The 6,505-nt window shown below is 39.0% G+C and overlaps 1 long non-coding RNA gene across 1 annotated transcript; it reads right to left on the reverse strand.

Moving 5' to 3' along the window:
• Positions 1 to 1,872: 1,872 nt before the first annotated feature.
• On the reverse strand, positions 1,873 to 5,707 carry LOC135246627 (uncharacterized). Its single transcript, XR_010327820.1, has 4 exons — positions 4,655 to 5,707; positions 4,152 to 4,262; positions 3,550 to 3,660; positions 1,873 to 3,185 (listed from the first exon to the last, which is right to left on the reverse strand). It is a non-coding gene; the product is annotated as an uncharacterized LOC135246627 (long non-coding RNA).
• Between the last annotated feature and the right edge of the window lie 798 nt (positions 5,708 to 6,505).

The following is a 6,505-nucleotide window of genomic DNA, read 5'->3' on the forward strand; positions in this document are numbered from 1 at the left end:
AAATAAACACATGAAGAGGTGTGCTGTATCAGTGTGAAATAAACACATGAAGAGGTGGGTTGGTGAGTATGTCAATTCATCATAATTGACCATTAATCATATTATCAAATAATAATTAGATAAAGGTTACAAAAATGTTACCAGATGGATGGATAGAATTTTGTCTTGTTTGTTTTATACCTACAAACACCTTTATTATTTAGGTTGGCCCAGTGTAAAATATTTAGTTACATGAAGTTGGTCATTTTGTTCTTGTATTTGAATATAAAATGTAGTAATATTATTTTATTAATTATTATTATTTATGATTATATTTAGAGATTTAGAGAAAAATAGAGTGAAAATATTTTGTTGGCTGAATACCTCAATATTAATGTAAGTCAATATTGTCAAATCAAAGTTAATACAAGTTATTTATCGTTGCTCAGCCAACATAAAATAATTGTCGCTGGATCATAGAGATTGTAGTGCACAGAACCTTGAAGGTACAGCAAACTGAAAAGCACTATTGTATACAGTTACTTTAAATGTTTTAGTTGGGAGAACCAAACTTTTTTTACAGCGTGTGTTGTATTACAGTTGCTCAAATAAGCGCAACAGGATCCTTGTTTTGTGTTGAGTGTTTTTGACAGCCAGAAAAGAGACAAATAGAGATACAAGAGATACTACTTGTGCTACATCATGAATTTCCATATAATAAAGGAGTTGCTCTGTGCAGTGCATTTAGTAAATGCTAGCTGAACTGAATGCTTCCAGTTTAAAAGTCTCAGTTTGGAGTCTTCCTCTGCTGCCATTTGTGGGACCTGCTAAAGGAATCTGGACTTTCTGTGAGGCAGGGAGGATCAGGCAGCACTCCAGAACTTGATTCGATGTTAAGTTGTGTCTTTAGAGGAGTTAACCCCTTAAACCCCACTTAAAATCCAGGGCTTTTTGTAGGAACCCCCCCTGTCTTAAAGAAACCTCATTATCTCCAGTACTGTTATCTCCATATATGAAACTATATGCACTCCAGACATGGTTCAAAGCTTGAAATAAAGACCAAAATTTTTACCAAAATAACCCCTGATCACACGGGAGTCTCGCTCTATAAACATACAGGACATATTCATCCTGAAAAACAAAGAAGAAATCCAAAAATGTTTTGTATTTTCTTTATTCTGTAGTGATTATATATACTTCATATACTGGATGGAACCAGATTTCTTTTTACAATCGTACCCCAGGATGTATACAACACCAATAAAAAAGTGGATTTAACAAAGCAGTAAAATTTGACATGCGTGTTCCCAAAGGTGGGCCCAGATATCCTGAAAACCTCTCCAGATTGGAATATTGTGTATATCTTTTTTCCCAGCCGTGTTCCAGCTCCAGATGCTAAATTAATAAGCACTAAAATAATACAATGCACCCAAACTTTAGAGAGTTCCACTTTCTGCATTTTCACCGAGTTTAACATTAGCTATGTAAGGTAAAAATTCACTGCAAAAGGACTTTATCACAAAATTCCACTGACTCTGTCACATCTGGTTTCTACTTGTGTTCAACTGCTACACACAGGTGGGGGCCATAAATGCCTAAAGAATGAGACCTGCAGCTAGGAAAGCAATCAATGCATCCTGCATGGGACTGTTTACGACACCGTTTATTGTGGAACCCATGTTAAAACCTCTAAGACTGGTGCAAAGTGTCATAGCACACAACTTCTGAATTTCTGAGGTGCTGGAACTGAGTCCTCGGGCCTAAACCACCTGTCCCAGTAACTCGGGTTAGAATACAGTATAATTACAATTGCATTAGAGTCTGAAAGAAAGTAACTGAATGAGTTCAAGTTCTGAGGCACAAGGATACTGCTGAGCACTGAGGTGTATGTACTGTGTAACTCTAACAACCAGAACAAATTGTCCTCTCATAACCCTGCCTCACCAGTAGGTATAAAATTTCCTTATAGCTACCTTGCTAACGATTCATCGGATGCACACGCAAAATGACATGTATAGAAGTGCACTTGTTTAAAACCACAAAATTCTGCTTATATATCTCCTTCGCTAGTGGCTCACTGGGTAGCGTGGCTGTCTGCAGCACTTTTGGAAGTGTGCAGGCAGCTTCGAGCCCCCCTCTGACTCATGAAAACCTCTCGGTCATTACACTGCCTTGCTGGATAACTAAAAGTAAAACATTAAACTATTGTTTTTGCACCTGTATAATCTTGCCGGGAAAGTCATTCATATTTCTGTATTTACACAACTACAAATAAAATATACCCACACTTTACACAGTTCCGCATCTGGCATTTTTGGCATCACAAGGAGGAAAATGACAAAACTATAAAATCGAACCATTAACTATTTATAATAATGTAGTGCCCTTTATAGTACTTCAGTATCTTTTATGCAAAGCATTTGCCAATAGTCAAAGCTCTACTAAAGTGTGCGCTAAGCTTCCACTCATGCGCTACGTGAAAATGCAAAGTGAAAGTAAGTCAGTACGCAGTAGAATAGCTAAGCTGTAGTTTCAGCTAGAAGGACGGCGTAAGCTACGTTCGAAAGCTACAGTATGTAAACAAGCTTGAAGAACTCAACGCTGTATGATTACTGTAACGTATATGAGGCTTCCAATCAGGGGCAAAAGTCACAATGGGTAGATCTCAGAGAGGGTAGCAGTAGTTTGCTTTTAGGTCATTTACTTGGCACTGGAATGTCTAATTGCAATCTTTTTTTTGTTCATAATGTAAAAAGTAGTTTTTTATTTATTATTTTTAGAAAAACTACACTTTCTGCTTTTGACATTCTATTTACGTGCATAGCTGAAAATCTGATATAGTACATAAAAGCTGAAATAAATCTGTCTCTTAGCTATTTTTTTGAAAATACCTCTTATGGAAATGAAGCAGATACCCTAATTGACTTAACACAGAGAATGTATGGTAACATGAAATGTGTGCTGTTGTAAAAAATAGAGTTTGAATGTCCTTAGCTTAGCTGTAAGTAATTCTTTGGCCTCAAGTATGTATTCTATATATTGTACATGATACATGCATTATATATTCAAATGAAACTTACAATACAAATAAAACACAAATTCATTAAAAACAATTGAAAAAAAAAACAGAACTCACCTGTCTTGGGGAAGATGATTTCTCTGAACTTGTATCTTCTAAAGAGCAGGACTGGAGAGACTGCAGTAACCTGCGAACAAAACAGCTTCCAGTTAAATTCATCCTCTTACTGCAGCTCTAACTCACAGCACATGGAGACAGAGCTTCCAGTTAAACTCATCCTCTTACTGCAGCTCCAACTCACAGCACATAGAGACAGAGCTTCCAGTTAAATTCATCCTCTTACTGCAGCTCTAACTCACAGCACAAATGAATATGACAAAATACACTCACCTACACCTGAATGTGATATAAATCACAAACATACAGCTATATGTGCAATAATAACCCCCACCTAGATCTGAAAGTCTTAATACACCCACCGACAACAGAAAGGTGCCAGTAACAGTGAAGTATAATTAAACAGTACTGTCAGTTTGAACCTCTTTAATTACCTTTGGTCACCTGTGACCTCTCCACTGAATGCGATTGGAAGACCCATTGAACGATGACTCTTCATAGACAGACAGCTGGGTACAGGTGACCCTGCTCTTTCAACCTGGACGCTGTGAACAAAACATGGAGACACAACATCCAGTTAAACTCATCCTCTAACTGCAGGTCTAACTCACAGCACATGGAGACAGAGCATCCAGTTAAACTCATCCTCTTACTGCAGCTCAAACTCACAGCACATGGAGACAGAGCTTCCAGTTAAATTCATCCTTTAAGTGCAGCTCTAACTCACAGCACATGGAGACAGAGCTTCCAGTCAAAGTCATCCTCTTACTGCAGCTCAAACTCACAGCACATGGAGACAGAGCTTCCATTTAAACTCATCCTCTTACTGCAGATCAAACTCACAGCACAAATGAATATGACAAAATACACCTCACCTACACCTGAATGTGATATAAATCACAAACCTACAGCTATATGTGCAATAATAACCCCCATCTAGATCTGAAATTCTTAATACACCCACTGCCAACAGAAAGGTGCCAGTAACAGTGAAGTATAATTAAACAGTATTGTCAGTTTGAACCTCTTTAATTACCTTTGGTCACCTGTGACCTCTCCTCTGAATGCGATTGGAAGACCCATTGAACGATCACTCTTCATAGAGAGACAGCTGGGTACAGGTGACCCTGCTCTTTCTACCTGCACACTGAACAAAACATGTAGACACAACATCCAGTTGAACTCATCCTCTAACTGCAGCTCTAACTCACAGCACATGGAGACAGAGCTTCCAGTTAAACTCATCCTCCAAGTGCAGATTAAAATCGAGCCATTGCTCCCAAACACACAAGAAATAAAATCTGAAAGAATTTTTAAAATGTTTAAATAGAATCTGGTGTATTGCATTTGTGTGATATTCCACTATGGATGGTCAAGAGTAATATTTGGCATAGGTGCAATAAGTTATAAATGTAAAAGACAATGCTCTTACTGCAGCTCTAAATCACAGCACATGGAGACAGAGCTTCCAGTTAAACTCATCCTCTTACTGCAGCTCTAACTCACAGCACATTAAATATCTGGTTCATGCACTTGTACCTCTTCCTCTCAGTGCTGAGGGTTCCTCCTTCGGTGTCTGGCTCCCCTGAGAGACTCTCTTTATAAACAGCGCCCCCCATCTCAGGAGACTGGAACACATCTGACCAGTTTAGACCACATGTGGGTTCTATCCCAAACCAGCCAAGCTGTAAACACACAAAATGAGAACACACTGAACACACAGAGACACACATATACAACACGCCGCGGTGTTGACAGTAAGCAATCCAGAACTGAAATGGGCCCTAAACATGTTCTAAACAGCCACCTCAAATGTTTTTGCACCCCTGATAAAGATGAACAATTGTATTGCATAAATGTCACTATATATTGATTGTCCAACTTGCTAAATATTTTTTATTAACGATTCAATGGAATCAACCAAAATTTTATGTTATTTCCAGAAAATAAGTGTCACAATTATTGACACCCCTGGGTTCATTAAAATAGTTATTTATTTTTCTTTACATGTTTCACTTGTTTTTTTCATTATTATTACGATATTATATATACTACACTCACCGGCCACTTTATTAGGTACACCTGTTCAACTGCTCGTTAACGCAAATATCTAATCAGCCAGTCATGTGGCAGCAACTCAATGCATTTAGGCATGTAGACATGGTCAAGATGATCTGTTTAAGTTCAAACCAAGCATCAGAATGGGGAAGAAGGGTGATTTAAGTGACTTTGAATGTGGCATGGTTGTTGGTGCTAGACGGGCTGGATTGAGTATTTCAGAAACTGCTGATCTACTGGGATTTTCATGCACAACCATCTCTAGCACTTACAGTGAATGGAAAAAGAGAAAATATCCAGTGAGCGGCAGTTCTCTGGGCGACAATGCCTTGTTGATGGCAGAGGTCAGAGGAGAATGGCCAGACTGGTTCGAGCTAATAGAAAGGCAACAGTAACTCAAATAACCACTCCTTACAACCGTGGTTTGCAGAAGAGCATCTCTGAACGCACAACATGTCGAACCTGGAAGCAGATGGGCTACAGCAGCAGAAGACCAACCCGGTACTAGCAAGGTGTACCTAAAAAAGTGGCCGGTGAGTGATGTATACTTGTAACTATGTATCCCTTTGGGTTTTTCTGCTTTTTTTTGCACTCATCTTGTGCCCCCAACCCCCCCAAATTCCCCCCCCTGGGCAAGAAAAAAGTTTAAACCCCAACCCTTTTAAATAGTTTGGGGGGGCACTTTCCCCCTTAAAGAGGGGGGTAAGACAATGGTCTTTTATTAAAGGGTTAATAAGACTGGAGAAAAAAATTGGGGGGAGACTTTGGGCCCTTCCCCCCATCCCCTTCTTCAATACCTCTGGGGTTTTGTTCAGAAAATGTCCTGTTCAATTAAAACTGGGAGGTTTCCAATTTTATTCAAGTCTGGAGCTGTGCCAAATTTCAAAAAGTGGCTTATGTGATTAATTAATATTTAATTTTGAATAGAATTGGGGGGATCGAGGCAAAGTTTTGCTGGAAGATCCACAAGTGACTTTCGTCTGGTTTGGCAGAAAGGGGGAAACCCGTTTTTTTGGCTTAAAAAGGGGGTTCCCGGGTTTGAGTTATGATTTCTATTGTCCTTAAAAGGGGCCCCAGGACCGTGGGAGCAGAAAAGCCCCCAAAAATTAAGATCCCCCAAAACCCTATTTAACAGGAGGTAGGGGTTGTTTCGTACACACCCCCAAATCAACACCAAACCCCCTATCCTGGTATAAATACCGGCCAAATTTTAGCTATACCTGTTGGTTTAAAGCAAAAAACCCTACTCCCCCAAAAAAGCAAAACATTGACTGCCCAAATCAAATATAAAGTAGGCCCACATAGTGAAAATTTTTAGTTTTTTTTTAGCAA

This window comes from Anguilla rostrata, unplaced genomic scaffold (genome assembly GCF_018555375.3).
Source record: "Anguilla rostrata isolate EN2019 unplaced genomic scaffold, ASM1855537v3 scaf0606, whole genome shotgun sequence".
NCBI classification, from domain to species: Eukaryota; Metazoa; Chordata; class Actinopteri; order Anguilliformes; family Anguillidae; genus Anguilla; species Anguilla rostrata.